This window comes from Canis lupus, chromosome 6 (genome assembly GCF_048164855.1).
Source record: "Canis lupus baileyi chromosome 6, mCanLup2.hap1, whole genome shotgun sequence".
NCBI classification, from domain to species: domain Eukaryota; kingdom Metazoa; phylum Chordata; class Mammalia; order Carnivora; family Canidae; genus Canis; species Canis lupus.
The window spans coordinates 10308862-10327543 of record NC_132843.1 but is presented as its reverse complement, the minus strand read 5'-3'; the positions used below and the strand labels follow the sequence as shown (position 1 = coordinate 10327543).

Here is an 18682-nt window from a genome sequence, read left to right as displayed (position 1 = left end):
GCTCAGGATGTGATCCTGGAGTCTGGGATGGAGTCCCACATAGGGCTCCCTGAGGGGAGCCTGCTTCTCCCTCTGCCTATATCTCTCTCTGCCTCTCTCTCTCTCTCTCTCTGCGTCTCTCATGAATAAATAAATAAAATCTTTAAAAAAAAAGAATTAATCCTATTACTATTTTTTAAAAGATTTAATTTGATTATTTGAAATTTAAAAAAAATTAATGTAATCTCTGTACCCAACATGGGGCTTAAAGATCAAGATTCACATGTTCTGGGCAGCCCGGGTGGCTAAGCGGTTTAGCACCGCCTTCAGCCCAGGGCGTGATCCTGGAGTCCCGGGATCGAGTCCCACGTCAGGCTCCCTGCATGGGGCCTGCTTCTCCCTCTGCCTGTGTCTGTGCCTCTCTCTCTCTCTGTGTCTCTCATTAATAAATAAATAAAATCTTTAAAAAAAAAAAAAAAAGATTCACATGTTCTACGGATTGAGCCAGCCAGGCACCCCTAAAAATTATTATTGTGATTACAAATGATTCTGACACAATTGTAGAGAAATAAAAATTGCAACAGAAAACAAATGTCTCAAATAAATATTGATCCTTTCAATATTCTAGGTACTTTAATAATCCCAATAGTGATTTTATATTATTGAATTCTAAAAAGAGCAACTATCCTTTACTGGGGATTAGAGAATGAGGAGTAAATGTAGTTTTTAATCTTAATTTAAATGTCACTGCCTCAGCGATATTTTCCCTAACTATCCAGCCAACTCTGTCATGTTATGTCATATCACTGTATTTATTTCCATAGTACTTATCATTATTTAATTTTTTCCTGTTAAGTTATTTTTTTATGGATTGTCAGCCAGCACTAGAGTGAAAATATATGAAAGTAAAATTTGATAATGAGTGAAAGATTTATAAGTTAGAAACAAATGAATAAAATATAGAAAAATCAGAAATTCACCTATGGCACAATTGGTAGGGCATGAAGATAAATCCAAGAGGAGAAATATAAGTGGCCTAATGACACATGTAAAAGGTTTTTTTCTCTAGTTATAAACACATATAGATCCAAAGAATAAAACTTTTTAATTTTTACCTAACAAATTTGCAAATATTTAAAAGCTATAATACTGAAGTTTGGCCAGTTGGGAAAATGTAGCCTTCTCTACAATATTATTGAGTAACTTGTTTCAGTCTTTCTGGGAGAGAATTTATAGCCTTACATGCCAACAGAGCAGACTATGGTATCCCATTCAGGGTTCTACATTCATAGTGTCAACCCAAAAGCTTTATCCCTCAACAATCCCTAAACTACCAACAAAATAAGCCATCTCCAGTATTCTCAAGCTAACTCTAAGAACAATATCATGCCAGAAAATATGCTGACAAAGCTAATTCTATGCGTCTTTTGCTCTCCAATATTTTGAAACATCACAATTTAAAAATATCAATAGTTCAGGCATCAATAACAAGAAACCCTTGTTCACAACTGGGGTGCCTTCTCCTGTTTACAAAACCTGTACTTAGTAGTTAGTTTTCAATCATTGTTTCTGATGCTGTAGTTGTTGTTTCCTCCTTTAGTCTTCATATCAGCCCAGAAGTCATATGTTGGGGTATTAGACATCTTTTTCATACCTACAATACTCTTTCCTTCTTTTTTTACTTAGAATCATCCACCAATAACTAAAAAGAGCATTGTGGGTAGCATTTGTTCAGAGACTTTTCTGCATACTCGCCATGGACCACATTGTATATTAATGCTACCCTCTCTTTCTTTGCACTCAAATTTCTCTTATCTTAGGCAGTAAGTACTTTGATAAAGGGATTATCAGAACTGTGAAAAAATCATGTATAAAAGGAAGAACTATTTTAATGATACGTTAATTTCTACAAAATAAGAAACCATGGTTATTAAACCACAGTATGTCATTCAAAGAAGTATGGTATAGTTTCTTACTGCCAAACTGATGTCAATATCGACAAAATTTTGAAATTATAATTTTTAGAGCACAGTATCCTGTCTTTGAAGGAGTCACTCCTGACAGCTTGATATACCAAAACAACAAGAACACTGAGCTTTTAAGATGTCCTTCCTTGAGCCTGAGACCAGGAAACACAGCCCAAGATCATTTATATCATGTGTAATAGATGAGGCACTTGCATGGAGATAGCATTTGCTGTGATATCAGGAGTAGGCAGTTAATGGAGTATACTAGCCTAACAAATGTGCTCCAAGCAATACCTCGTAGAAAATGATTTGTGAATTATGCTTGACAGATGTAAGATGGTAGAAAGATATATTTATATTCAATAATTTAGGATTTTTCCCAAAAGAAGATGAGTAGATTCTGTTTCAGCTATGTATCCTTCTTAGTGGAATAGTTTAAGATAGGACACATGATCTGAACTTTTCTATCCATAAAAGGTCACCAAGAGTATAGAGGTGTCCTTTGACTGAATGTTTATCACATGGTGTCATTTGAAATGAGGATTTATGGACCACAATAGGCTATTAGTGTGAGATGTGCCATATTAAAATTGGCATTGAGTAAAAATTCTCACCTACCAGGTTGAAAGAATAAATACCATTTATTATTAATTTTAAATGATCTGAAAGAATATGAAGAAAATAAAATGCCAGCTAAACAAAATCCCTATTTGAGAATAGACTTGACCTAGGCACTAGTCATCCTCCACACTGTGTCTTAGGGATAACTCTCAATGACTGAGAATGTAACTTCATTCTTTTAGTTCTTCAGTTGAAGGAAAATGTGATCCCTCATTAGATAAGTATAGCACTTGCCTTCTGTTATACAGATGTAACTAGCTCTATAACTGTGGAATTGTGGCAACTGTAACCATGAAGTATAGGATGTTAGTTCAGAAGTTAGAGTGATATTCATCAGAAGATACGATTTGGAGACAGATGATGGAGTAGGAGGACCCAAAGCTCACCTTGTCCCATAGATACAACTAGATAACACTCACATCAGCATAAATAACCCAGAAAATGATCTGAAGACTGGCAGACCACTGACACATATGGGAAGGAAAAGTGATTTACTCATCTTAGAGCATGGCCTGGAAAGGCAGGGGTCACAGGAGAACCTTCTAGGAAAAGATATGCTGGTAGGTACAATTTTCTTTTCTTGCCCTCAGCATAAACACACTACCATCAGCAAGAGCCAGCCCAGGGTGGACACTTGCTACCTAAGCTACTACTTACACCAAGCCCTGCCCCCCTGTGCCTCATTAGATCACCCTTCCCAGTCACACTTCCCTCAATCCCTGAGCCGTATGCCCCTCCCCTAGAAGACCGGTGCAAACCTCACCAGCACTATCTCCTGATCCTATACCTTGGTGGAGCCTCAGCTCTGATAGTAGTAGCAGCAGATCAGATTTCACAAACAGATCAGCATACATCTTGTTAACATGTACCTCAACCAGCTAGGGTCCAAACACTGCCCATAAGAAGCAAAGAGAGCCATTGTAGATGACTGGACTGAAATGGAAAGAGGTCAGGACTCAATAGCAGGGTACTGGCAATACACAGTGAAGACACTCCTTGGAGCACAAGGCCCTGGGGAACAGGGAACACCACACTGCAGGACACTACAGGACCTCTTTTTTTTTTTTTTTTTTTTTTTACAAAGCCATTACCTTTAGGATCAGGAGATAAAGCTGACTTTCTTAACTCATAGAAACAGAAAAAGAAAGTTTGACAAAATAAAGAGACAGAGGAATATGTCCCAAATGAAAGAGTAGGACAAAACCATAGCAAGAGACCTAGCAAAACAGATATCATAATATGCTAGATAGAGAATTTAAAGTGACGGTCATAAAGATACTCACTGGCCTGAGAAAAGAGTAGAGGATATCAGTGAGACCCTTAGCAAAGATAAATAAGAATCAATCAGAGATGAACACAATAAATGAAATTGAAAATACACAGGATAGAATAAATAACAGACTAGAGGAAGTAGAGGAATCAATTAATGACCAGGAAGGCAGAGTAATGGAAAGTAATCAAACTGAACAAATGAGAGGGAAAAAAAAAAAAAAAAATTACACAAAATGAGAACAGACTCAGAGAATTCAGTGGCTCCATCACATGTAATAACATTCACATCGTAGGGATCCCAGAAAAAGAAGAGAGAAAAATGAGGCAGAAAATTTATTTGAAGAAATAATAATTTAAAAATTCTCTAATCTGCGAAGGAAACAGATATCCAGATCCAGAAGACAGAGATCCTCACGCCCCACCATGTAAAATCAACCAAGAAGGTCCACAGGAAGGCACATAGTAATTAAAATGGCAATAAAAATTGAAAAGCAGCAAGAGAATAGAAAAGCGTTACAAATAAGGGAAATCCCATAAAGATATCAGAGGACTTTTTTAACAGAAACCTTAAGGCCAGAAGGGAGTAGCATGATATTCAAGGTGCTGAAAGAGGAAAATCTGCAGCCAAGAATACTCTAGCCAGCAAGACTATCAGTCAGAATAGGAGAGATAGGGGCAGCCCCAGTGCCCCAGCGGTTTAATGCCACCTTCGGCCCAGGGCGTGATCCTGGAGACCTGGGATTGAGTCCCACGTCAGGCTTCCTGCATGAAGCCTGCTTCTCCCTTTGCCTGTGTATCTGCTTCTCTCTCTCTCTCTGTGTCTCTCATGAATAAATAAATAAAAATAAAATCTTAAAAAAAAAAGAATAAGAGAGATAAAGAGTTTCTCAGTTTCTCAGACAAACAAAAACTAAGGGAGTTCATGGTCACTGAACTAACCCTACCAAAAATGTTAAAGGGGAGACTTTGAGTGGAAAAAAAAGACCATAACTGAGAGTATGGAAAGTAAAAGCACAAAAGCAGTAAAAATGAGTATTTCTGTAAAAATCACTCAGGGGATTCATAAACGAAAGAATATAAAATATGATACCATATACCAAAAATGGGGGCAAGAGAAGAGTAAATAATAGTTTCAAACGTAAGTGATCATCAACTTAGACTGCTATATGCAGAAGATGTTAGATACAAATATAACGGTAACCATAAATAAAAAGTCCAGTAACAGATATGCAAAAGATAAGGAGAACAGAACCCAAATATATCATTAAAGAGAGCCAACTAACCACGAAAAAAGAAATCAGAGAAAAACTAAGAAAACACACACACACACACAAATAACTAAATGTCAATAAATATATATCTATCAATAATTACTTTGAATGTAAATGGACTAAATGCTCTGATCAAAAAACAAAGAGTGACAGAGTGGATTAAAAAAAAAAAAAAGGCCCATCTGTATGTTGCCTACAAGAGACTCATTACAGACTTAAAAAAAGTCACCTACAGATTGAAAGTGAGTAGCTGGAGAAACATCATGCAGAAGGAAGCCAAAAGAAATCTGGCATAGCACAACTTTTATTGGACAAAATATACTTCAAAGCAAAGCCTGTAACAATAGACAAAGGACACTACATAACAATAAAGGGGATAATCCAATAAGAAGATATAACAATTGTAAATTTTTATGCACCCCAAATGGGAGCAAATACATAAAACAGGTAATAATAAACATGAAGGAAATAATCGATTATAATATGATAACAGTAAGGGGCTTTAACACCTAATATCAAAGACAGATCATGCAAACAGAAAATCAACAAGGCAACAGCGGCTTTGAGTGACATTCTGGATGAGATGTATTTAACAGATATTTCAGAACATTCCATCTGAAAACAGCAGAATATATAGTCTTCTCAAGTGCACATGGAACATTCTCCAGAATAGATCACATATTAGCCCGCAAAACAAGTCTCAACATTCAAAAGAATCAAAGTCATATCAGGTATCTTTCAGACCACAACACTGAGAAACTAGAAATCAACCAGAAGAAAAAAATCTGGAAAGAGCACAAATACATGGAAGTTAAATAACACACTACTAAACAATGAAGGGGTCAACCAAGAAATTAAAGAATAAAAAAAAATTACATGGAAACAAACAAAAATAAAAACACAATGTTCCAAAATTTGGGGATACAGCAAAAGCAGTTTTAAACAGGAAGTTTATAGCAATACAGGCCTACCTCAAGAAATAAAAAAAATCTCAAATAAACAACCTAGCCTTCCTCCTAAAGGAGCTAGAAAAAAAAAAAAAAAAAAAAAAGAACACACAAAGCCCAACTCTGGCAGAGGGAAGGAAATAATAAAGATTAGAACAGAAATAAATGATATAGAAACTAAAAAGAAAACAATATAACATATCAATGAAACCAGGGGCTAGTTCTTTAAAAAGATAAAATAAAATTGATTAACCACTACCCAGATTCAAGCAAAAAGGAGAAAGGACTTAAATAAACAAAATCAAAAATGAAAGAAGAGAAATAGCAACCAACACCACAGAAAGAGAAACAATTATAAGAGTATTATAAAAAATTATAAGCCACCAATTGGACAATCTAGAAGAAATAGATAAATTCCTAGAAATATATAGCCTACCAAAACAGAAGCATGAAGAAATAGAAAATTTGAACAGACCAATTACCAGCAATGAAATTGAATCAGTCATAAAATAAACAAAGAAGAAAGCAAAAAAATTCTCAACAAAGTTCTAAAACCAAATGGCCTCACAGACAAATTCTACCAGATATTTACAGAAGAGTTAATAAGTATTCTTCTTAAAGTGTTCCAAAAAATAGAAGAGAAAGGAAAACTTCCAAATACATTCTATGAGGCCAGTACCATCCTGATACCAAAACCAGGTAAAGACACCATAAAAAAAGAGTAAGAACTACAGGCCAGTATTTCTGATGAGCATAGATATAAAAACCCTCAATAAAATGTCAGCAAATGGAATCCAACAATACATTAAAAAAAAAAAAAAAAAAAAAACATTCACCAGAGGTGTCTGGGTGGCTCAGTCAGTTTAGGCATCTGACTCTTGATTTTGGTTCAGGTCATAATTTTAGGGTCATGAGATCAAGCCCTGTGTTGGGCTCTGCACTCAATGGGGAATCTACTTGGGATTATTTCTCTTTCCCTCAGTCCCTCTGCCTGCTCATGCATTCATTCTCTCTCTCCCCCTCCCTCCCTCTTTCTCTCTCTCTCTAATAAACGAATAAGTAAGTAAATCTTTTTAAAAAATCATTCATCAGGATCAAGTGGGATTTATTCCAGAGATACAATGGTGGTTTGATATTCACAAATCAATGTGATACATCATATGATTATTTCAATAGATGCAGAAAAAGCATTTGACAAGATACAACATTCATTCATGATAAAAAACTCTCAACAAAACAGGTTAGAGGGAACATACCTCAACATAATAAAAGGCTTAGATGAAAAATCCACAGCTAATATCATTCTAAATGAGATTTTCCCCTAAGGTCATGAACAAGACAAGGATATCCATTCTCACAACTTTTATACAACATAATACTGGAAGTTGTAGCCACAGCAATCAGACAACAAAAAGAAAGAAAAAACACATCCAAATTGGTAAGGACGAAGTAAAACTTTCACTATTTACATATGACATATTATATATAGAAAATCCAAAAGACCCCACCAAAAATCTACTAGAACTGATAAATGAATTCAGTAAAGTTGCCAGATACAAAATCAATGTGCAGAAATTTGTTGCATTTCTTTACACTAATATGAAGTAGCAGAAACTGAAACCAAGAAAACAATCCCGTTTACAGTTGCACCAAAAACAGTAGAATACCTAGGAATAAACTTAACTAAAAAGATGAAAGACCTGTATTCTGAAAACTATAAAACAGTGTTGAAAGAAATAGAAGATGACATAAAATTTTGGAAAAAACATTTTATGTTTATGGATTGGAAGAACAAAAATATTGTTAAAATGTCTGTATTACCCAAAGCAATCTACAGGTTTAATGCAATCCCTATCAAAATACCAACAGTATTTTTCACAGAACTAGACTAAACTATCCTAAAATTTGTATGGAACCACAAAAGACCCTGAATAGCCAAAGCAATCTTGAAAAAGGAATGCAAAACTGGAGGCATCACAATTCTGGGCTTCAGGTTTATTACAAAGCTATAGTCATCTAAATAGTACGATACTGGCACACAAATGGACATGTAGATAATGGAACAGAATAGAAAACCCAGAAATAAACCCACAATTATATAATCAATTAATCTTTGACAAAGGAAGAAAATCTACACAATGGAAAAAAACACAGTCTCTTCAACAAATTGTGTTGGTAAAACTTCAGCTACATGCAAAAGAATGAAACTGGACCACTTTTGTACACTACACACAAAAATACACTCAAAATGGATTAAAGATCTAAAATGTGAGACCTAAAATCATGAAAATACTAGAATAGAACACAGGCAGTAATTTCTGACATTGTTTGTAGCAACATTTTTTTCTAGATGTCTCTTGAGGCAAGGGAAATAATAGCAATAATAAACTATTGGACTACATCAAAATAAAAAGGTTTTGCGTGGGAAAAGAAACAATCAAAAGAATGGAAGAAGATATTTGGAAATGTCCTAATAAAGGGTTATTATCAAAAATATGTAAAAAAAAAAACTGATACAACTGAATCCTCCAAAACCAAATAACCCAATTATAAATGAGAAGACATGACTAGACATTTCTCCAAAGCTGACATACAGATGGTCAACAGAAATATGAAAAGATGTTCATCATTACTGACCATTAGGGAAATGCAAATCAAAACTACAATGAGGTATAGGTTCACTCATGTCAGAATGGCTAAAATCAAAACCATATGAAACAACAAATGTTGGTAAGCCTGTGGAGGAAATGGAAGATTTTTGCACTATTTATGGGAATGCAAACTGGTGCAACCACTGTGGAAAACAATATTGAGTATCCTCAAAAGGTTAAAAATTGAACTACCTTACAATCCAGTAATCAACCTGGGTGATACAAAAACGCTAAATCAAAGGGATACATGTGCCCCTATTTTTTATAGCAGCAGTATTTACAATAGCCAAATTATGGAAGCAGCCTGTGTCTATTGATAGATGAATGGATAAAGAAGATTTGTGTGGAATATTATTGAGTCTTAAAAATGAAGGAAATCTTTGTCACTTGCAACAACATGGATGGTCTAGAGATTATAATATTAAGTAAAATAAGTCAGTCAGACAAATATTCTATTATTTCCCTCATAGTTAACAACATATATGAGCAAAGGGGGATAAAAAGACAGAGAGGGACAGAGAGAGAAACCAAAAAACTTAACTATAGAGAACAAACTAATGGTTACCAGAGGAGAGGTAAGTAAAAGATGGGTGAAATATGTGATGGGGATTAAGAGTACACTTAGCATGACCAGCACTGAGCAATGTATAGAATTGTTGAATCACTAAATTGTACCACTGAAGCTAATATAACACTGAATGTTAACTATACTTGAATTAAATTTTTAAAAATGACTAGCACATGATTAAATTAAAAATAAACTCAAGTAATATCCAAGCATCTTTAAAATAGACATTAATTAAAATTCTTCATAGTTTTCCAAATGGCCATGAGCCAATGCCAAGAGGCCATTGGCAACCAGGGATGCTGTTTAAAGCTCTGAATTAGGGCAGCCCTGGTGGTGCAGCGGTTTAGCGCCGCCTGCAGCCCAGGGTGTGATCCTGGAGACCCTGCATCGAGTCCCATGTCAGGCTCTCTGTATGATGCCTGCTTCTCCCTCTGCCTGTGTCTCTGCCTCTCTCTCTGTCTCTATGAATAAATAAATGAGATTTTAAAAAATAATAATAAAGCTCTGAATTACAGATTATAAAGGATTATCTCAAAGTTTTAGCATGCATTTTTATAGTCTGCTTGCATGCACATGATAAATGGTTAGTGGAAACCTACTATATGTTTATCTGGTAAAAATCACCCATGTTGTGTGCTTTGTACTTGAAGGTAGAAAATGATTAATTTAAAATTTCATCAAATTATACCACTATAATAAGTTAAACCTCTTAGTTTTGTTATGGTATTTTATGCTTAAGTAAGGTTTGTGTGAGGAAAATTTTCAAATGCTGACTACATATCCATAAGTTCCTATTTATCATAAAATAAACTTCCATTTAAATGGACTGGGATTGTTTTTCCTGGGAATACCATTATAAATTCAGATTCAACTATATTTTTATGCTTTGAAAAATAAAAGATATTTGTTTAATATTTTGCTAAAATGATAGTAAAACTAGGAAATTTCTAAAATGTTCAAGCAAGGGCACCCTTTTAATTTTCTGAAGGAAGATAAATATTACTTTGTTGCTGAATTTATTCTTGCAATATTTACGTTCCAGGTAACCAACTAATCTTGACAGTCATTAAGTTCATCCAAGGTGCAAAATATTTAATATAAATATTTAATATAAACCAGAAAATAATGTTTAGCTTTATACAGACCAGGAAATGTTGATGAGGTTAAATGTCATGAGACAAAATATGCTGACGTTATGAAGACACTACTTCAAATTTCCAGATCCTATTCCCATTTCCATCATGGGACAAGTGAAATAAAATTGTTTATTTACCTTTTCTATCCACAATATCTAATTATACAAAAAAATGGAAATTAAATTAATTGTACAAAAAAACCAACTTAAATGTTGAAAACAGTTGTTTAAACTCAGATGCAACATTAAAATGTCTAATTTGGCAGTTCTAGTCAACATTATGCTGAAATTCCTAACAAACAGTAAGAAAATCAGCAAAATTAAATGCATACACACTGAAGTGAAGGAAATAAAATTGTTATTATGTTCAGATAATGGACTATATAGAAACTCTTCTCAAGTTTCTATATACAGATAATTAGAATCACTAAGAGATTCTACAGTAAGCTGCTGCATAGAAGAGGAATATAAATCAGTCAATTGTACTTCCATGCATGCAAACAAAAAATATTTAAATAAAACTTGAAAATTGAAAGCAATTATAATAGCATCAAAACTATAAATATTTGAGGATAAATCTAATGATGAAAGGGCAAGGACAACATGTAGATTGTTATAGAACTTTAATAAAAGATATTATAGATCAATATTCCATTTCATTGAGAATACTTAATATAGTAAACATGCTACTATTCTTCATGCTGAGCTTAAGGAAGATCTTAGAATTCATTGTAACTTCAAATAATATTCCCAAAAGTTATTTAACTTAAAAAGTTGATTCCAAATCATATAGGAAAGAGTAAAGCCCCAAGCTCCATTGAAAGAACGACAATTAGATTGACAACAGCAACAATGGAGGGAAAATATTATGAAATACTATCTTCAGTATGCTAAGAAAAAATATCTGTCAATTTAGAATTCAATAACAAGCAAATACATCTTTCCATAATGAGAGCAAAAATAAAGGCATTTCAAACAAGCAAAAACTGAGCAGATCCTCCAGAAAGAAAATGCTAGAGGATATTCTTTAAACAGAACAATTAGAATTCCCAAAGGAACAGCCAAGATATAAGAAATGATGAGACTTGCACAGTGAAACTACAAAACATTGTTGAAAGGGATTTAAAAGTCAAAAAAGATCCATTGTATGAATTGAAAGACTTAGTATTGTTAAAATGGCAATATTCTTCAAGTTAATCTACAGATTCAATGCCATTATTATCAAAATTTCAACTTCCTTGGCCAGCCCTGGTGGCTCAGCAGTTTAGCATCGCCTTTGGCCCAGGGCCTGATCCTGGAGACTGGGGATCAAGTCCCACATCAGGCTCCCTGCATGGAGCATGCTTCTCCCTCTGCCTGTGTCTCTGCCTCTCTCTCTCTCTCTCTCTCTCTCTCTCTCTCTGTCTCTCATAAATAAATAAATAAAATCTTTTTTAAAAATGTCAACTTCCTTAATTATAAAAATGACAAATAGATCCTAAAATCCATATGGAAATCAGAGAAACCAGTATAGGAAAATAATCTTGCAAAAGAAGAACAAGGTTAGAGGACTCAGACTTTCTGAAATTGAAGTCCACTAAAAACAGTCACCAAAATAATGTGGTACTGGTACAAATATAGACATGTAGATTAATGGAATAGAGCAGTCTAGAGATGAACTAAAACATCCATAGTCCATTGCGACAAGGGTGCCAAGACCATTCAAGGAGGGAAGACTACTCTTTTCAATAAATGGTGCTGGGATAACTGGATGGATACATATAAAAGATTGAAGTTCAACCCTCTACTTCACACCATAAACAAATTAATTAAAAAATATCTTAAAAATTAAATGTAAGACATAAAAATATAAAATCTGTAAGAAAATAAAGATGTAAATCATCATACTTGGCATTAGGCAATAGTTTCTTAAATATGATACCATACTGAAAACACAAGCCATCAAAAAAGGAATAAATAGAACCTCATCAAAATTAACAACTTTTGTGACTCAAAGAACACTATTAGGAAACATAAAAAAAAACAACCACAGGGTGGAGTAAAATTTGCCTATCATTATATCTGATAAGATATAGTATCCAAAATGCATGAAGACCTTCTTATATCCCAATAATAAAATGGCAGATAATCCAATTTAAAAATAGACAAAATATTTGAACAGACATTTCTCCAAGATAGATATAAATGGCCAACAAGTGCATAAAAAGATGTTCAACATCATTAGTCATCAGGCATATGCAAATTGAAACCAAAATGAGATACTACTTCATACTCGCTAGGACTTCTATAATCAGAAAGAAAAAACCAAACAGAAAACAACAAGTGTAGATCAGGATGTGGAGAAAATGGAACCTTCACAGATTGCTGGTAGAAATCCAAAATAGAGTAGACTCTGTAAAAATTGATTTGGCATTCACAACAGCATTATTCAAGTGACCAGAGGTTGGGCCAGCCCCGGTGGCCAGTGGTTTAACACCGCCTTCAGCCCGGGGTGTGATCCTGGAGACCTGGGTTCAAGTCCCACATCAGGCTCCCTGCATGGAGCCTGCTTCTCCCTCTGCCTGTGTCTCTGCCTCTCTCTCTCTCTCTCTCTCTCTCTCTCTTTCTCTCTCTGTATCTCTCATGAACAAATAAATGAAATCTTTAATAAAAAGAGAGAGAGAGAGAGAGACCAGAGGGTGGAAGTAATAAGCAAAGTGCTCATCAAGTGATGAACAGAAAAACCAAAAACAAAAAAACAAAAAACAAAAAACCCACCAAATGAGATATATGGCTACAATGAAATGTTTTTCAGTCATAGAAAGGAGGGAGGTACTAATATTACAACATGGTGGAAACTTGAAACATTATGCTAAGTGAAAGAAGCCAAACATAAAAGGCCACATATTCTATGATTTATAAACATAAATCTCTACAAGAGACAGAGAGTAGATTAGAGGTTGTCAGAACCTTGGGAGAGTGGGACAGGGAGTGACTAGTAACTCACATGGGCTTTGTTTTGCCGGGGGTGGGGGTGATAACTGTATTTTAAGATATTGGTGACAGTTGCACAACACTGTGAATATATTAAAAGCCATTGAACTGTACATTTTATAATGGTGAATTTCATCATACGTAGATTATATCATAATAAAAAAACTGATGAGAAAAAATATTGGTAAAAACATCAGTTAATGTAACAGTCAACTGTATTTTTTCTAACTTCTTAAAGGAAATATAACAATACTTATTTTTTGGTAGGAAAATAAGCCAGATCTAAAATATAAGAAAGTATTAGCATAATGCCACAAATGGAATGTTTGTGTTCCCTCCAAATTCACATGTTGAAGTTCTAATTCCTACTTTGATGGCATTTAGAAATAAGGCCTTTGGGAGGCAATTAGATTTAGATAAGGTCATGAGGATAGAGTCTCATGATGGGATTAATGCCCTTAAAATAATAAGAAGAGACCAGAGCCCTCTCTCCCTTCCATGTGAGACAGAACAAGAAGGTGGCCATCTGCAAACCAGGAAGAGAGTCCTCACCAGGTACTAAATCTTCTTGCACTTTATCTTGGGCTTTTAGTTTCTAGAACTATGAGAAATAAATGTCTGCTGCTTAAGCCACTGAGTTTATGCTATTTTGTTATAGCAGCCTGAACTGACTAGAAAACATATAAAGCTGGAAGGGACAATCAGAGTTAAAGTGTGGTAACATCTTTGCATTGCTTGGGACAAACAAAGTGGTTGGTTATTTTAAAAATCTGTTAGGTTTGCATATATGTCAAAATATCTAGGCTATACATTAAAAGAAAATCATAAAGTCTATATAAGTCTTTGGAAACATAATTTCAAAATCATAGAGCAAAAAGTGTAATTTAAAAAAGAAAACTCCACTATTTAATAAAAATGCAAATAGGTACCAAATCATCAGAAAAAGTAGGACAAAAAAATTCATTAAAATATATTTCACATGTGTGGGAAGGATATGAACTATATGATCAAAGGGAAGACTGTATGTAGCATGTTATATTTTCTTAAGATAGTTACAGTAGCAGTTTTGGTCTGATGTGCTCTTCAGAACTTTGGCAATCCTTTACCAAGAAGTAGAATCCATTCCCATTTCTTTCAAAATCCGGTGAGCTTACATGAGTACTATGACAAATAGAATGTGGTGGATACGATATTGCGTGGCTTTTAATGCTGAATCCTAGAAAGTGACACAGCTTTCATCTGGCTTCCTATCTAGACACTCACCCTTAGAACTGATACCATATCTTTGGGAAATCAGATTAGATGGAGATGCTGTGTGTGTGTAGTATGGCTGACATTTCCAGGTCAGGCTCAGCCTACAGCCAGTATCAAGAACCAGACGTGTGAGTAAATGAGGATTCCAGGCCTTAACCCTTGAACGGTCCCAGTAGATACCAAAGTGGGAGAGATACACTGTCCTTAATGAGGTTTGCCAAAGTTACAAGTTCATAAGCAAAATAAATGCTGTCATAAGCAAAATAAATGTCATAGCTTCCCTCAAACCTGTAAGTTTCAGGTAGATTGTTATGAAGTATATTCAACCCAAACCATTAAACTCTTTCGTATAACAGCCCCTAATTTTGGGATAGCTGTTTTCTGTTATACAGAAGAAAATATTAGGCTTCCTTTCAAATGGCTTTATTTATTAATGCAGTGGACTTAGTTAGCAATGCAGTGGGGTTCTCAACTTTCTGGAATCTATGACTTGCTTTTAAATCCTAGATATGTTGGCAGGCACTTGAAAAAGTTATATGATTTAAAACAATATGAAACATATCAGCAACAACCAATGCCTGGTTATTAATGAGAATCACAATATCTCACAAAATTTCTAGAAATCCACAGCTACACTATCCACTTGGTCCTCCCTCAAGGCTGATCTGTTTTTGTAGAACTCCTTATTGACAGAGAAATGAGTAAATATACTTATGGCATCAGTAAATCCATAACCTTCCTTGGTATTGGTTCTTGTTTCTCTTTCCCCTGCAGCCAATTGTACCCTCCTCTGAAGCCAGTGGTATAATGTGCCTAGCTCAATGTTCCTTTTGACAACTGGTACAAGAATAACCCAACTCATTAATTGAGAGTTGGTGTCACAATTGGGGTATCACCCACTACGCTGATGAGAAATAGCATCAATTATTATCTCTACAAGGGTTGGAAACATAGGAAATGGATGTTTCTATAGTATTCCAAACTTTCTAAGGAAATGCTTCAGCCTTACAAGATAACGAAATAAGGTGGCGTGGCAAAAATTGGAAAAATTACTTGCAGTTGTATAATTTTAGAAGAATTTACTACTATAGAAAGGCTTCTATTGATATTAAAGAGATGGATTTTTAGAAGAACAGTTTCCTTGGACTAAAGAAAATGTCACTGCTGTTTACTCTCTATGCATCTTCTTTTTCAGGCTGCAGATAGTAAACAGGTACAACTTATCATCTCCCTTAAACCTGCTTAAAAATTAAAACTGCAAAGAAACCCTGAGAGGAGCACAGGAAAATTAGTGGAGAGAATGAAGCAGGATTTTGTTATGAATTTACATTCTTCTGGCTTTCTAAGAAGACCCAGTTCATCAGAGTTTGAACTTGTCTAGATGATATATAAAAAGCTAACTATTGCTAAGAAGCACATTTTGCACAGGCTATCTTATTTAAAATAGGACATGTTTCTGGCTACTTATTTCACATATGGTTTTTAGGCACATATGCTCCTAGGAGCTGCATATAAGAATATATTATGATTTAAACATACATATAGATATCAGTATGGAATAGATATTTTATATATATATATATATATATATTACACACATATATATAATCTATCTATACCATAATATGTAAATATATAATACAGATATGCATAACATCAACAAAATTTCTATCTTTTTGGTGTTCCTAGTCTATGTGGAGAGAAGCCCACATCCTTGGAAGTGATGATCTAGTCTCTTAGAATTACTGAATTCCATTTTCTGGCTCACTCTATGGCCACCCATTATTGGTGGAGTTCTAAGATCTCTGGAAAAAGCCAAACTAAGAAGCATCCAGGCTCCATGCACTTCACACTGCATCAACTGTTACTGGGATTGCCAAGAAAATCTGAGAGTTTAAGATATACTAGAACTTTTTAATATCATGGAGGGATAAATTAAGGTTAGTAAGCAAGGGAAAACTTAAAACAGAGGCATCAGGATTGTGCCAATTTTCATAGCTACTGTAATGGGGGGACCAAGGAGGAGTTCAGGAGCTTATATTTGATTCTATAGTTTCCCTCAATATCCTAAATATTTAGAGTATTTCTTGAGATATGAGAAGAGAAAATATAAATCATATTTCGTGATTACTGTAGGGGGGAAATGAGAACTTTTAGGGTTTTTTATACAGCAAAGCTAAATTAACTTCTAAACTGAATTACTTCATAACTTTAAAAACTTAAATTTGGCAGGATGTAATATGATAGTCTTAGCATGCCCATTTTCCTTTTTGGTCCCTGTTTTCTATGATATTGCAGGCATTTGTATTTCTGTGATAAAGTATTATGTGATTTCCTAAAATATGATTTCATATGGAGACCAACTGTTTTTGGGTGCTTCTGTAACTTCAAATACTACAGGATCATGAAATGAAACTTATACAATTCAATCTGCTACTTTTATTACTATACTTAGTATGCTAAATATAGAAATAAATATTACCCAGAAAATGGTTTAACTTTAGTAATTTAATTACATTTATGCAAGTAAGTATGTATGTTATGTATGCAATATATGTAATCTCTATACCACATGTGGGGCTTGCACTCATGACCCAGAAATCAAGCATCACATATTTTCTTGAATGAGCCAGTCAGTTTCCCCTAATTTAATTAATTTTAAAGATGAAATTTTATTCTTTATCATAAGTTACTTGTATTCCTGGAATATAGAATTTCTTAGTTTTTGCTAGTTTCACAAGGTTAGTAAAAACTTAAAGTCTACTATTGTTTTTGTAAAACAAAGAAAGTGACTTTTGGGCTCAAAGGTTTTTCATATATCCTGTTTTGTTATCTTTTCACTTCGGACCATCCCATCGTGTGCTGTTGTTAAACTGATTTAAACTTGGAAATGTAAGCATTTAAAAATATTTTTCTATGCTATAATACAGGTAAGCATAGAGGATAACAAAGCACAGAAGGGTGACATTATAAGGGCCTGGTTTTAGGATAGTGAGGTATAGGATTTTTATGTGGAAGTTACCCTTGAGTAGGAGTAGCCATGTGTGAAGGGGAAGAACATTTCGGGAAGAGAACAAGAACAAAAGCAAAGAGGAAAAGAGAATATGTTTGTGCAATTGCTAATAATCATGTACTCACTTATGGTGAGAGCAAAGGGTACATGTGGAGTGGCTGGAATGGCAGCCGGGATTGAGAGGCCATGTTTGCTGTGCTGTGCTAAAACACACAGACAGAAAGTCATGGTTCCAGGAAATCATGGTTTCCTATGAAGAAGGACGGCATGGTCAATTTTTAATGGCACGAATGGGTAGGTTATTTTTTAAGGTATCAAAAAATAAATATGTTTTGGGATGAAGAGAAATGAGTTACATTTTTGATATGTTGAATTATAAGTGTTGTTATGGTACCCAGCTAAAGTTATCAGCAAGAAGCCTAAAGATACGATTGTGGATATCAAGAGAAAGCTCCATGCTGGAAATAATTGCTTTGGGATTCATCGACATGTGCTAAAAGTGGAGAATGTTCATTAACACAGATTATACCACATGAAAAGTGAGTAAGAGGACCAAATCATATCTTGAAAAAATATTATCTTTCCTAAGTTTATTTCTGACATTGTTTCATTGTGCTTCTGTACATTCACAAATGTGGAAAAGATTTCAGAATGTGTAAATTGTCAATTAAGCAAGATGTTTATAAATTACATAAACTCCTCAGGGGCAAAATTTTGCATCTGTTTTACTCATTGCTATGTTATCAGCACCATGAAGAGTACCTACCATTTAATAGGTTATCAGTGACCTATTACAATATTTATTAGTTAAAAAATTAAAAAAGAAATTAATACCAAAGAGGAAGATGGTGGAGTAGGTAAATCCTGAGCTCAGATTCTCCCAAAGACAAACTGAGAAAATAACATGTAATGTAACTCACTCTGATAATGACCTGAGTTTGGCTGAGCAGATCTTCCACAGCTAGAGGCATAAAAGAGAAGACCCATCAAGAAAGGCATGAAGGGAAGAAACAGGGTAGGAAACCAAACAC

General features: G+C 34.5%; 1 long non-coding RNA gene across 3 annotated transcripts in view; it reads left to right on the top strand.

Annotated features, from left to right (window-relative positions):
* The window catches only part of LOC140634642 (uncharacterized), a 149486-nt gene that overhangs the window by 88338 nt on the left and 42466 nt on the right, over window positions 1-18682 (top strand). Inside the window, exons 1-2 of one of the 3 annotated variants that reach the window (XR_012032049.1) lie at window positions 16439-16578; window positions 18050-18190. The exons of the other annotated variants lie outside the window; for them this stretch is intronic. This is a non-coding gene — a long non-coding RNA (uncharacterized lncRNA). Of the gene's footprint in view, window positions 1-16438; window positions 16579-18049; window positions 18191-18682 lie in introns of those variants that run through there. 3 annotated transcript variants of the gene reach the window in all.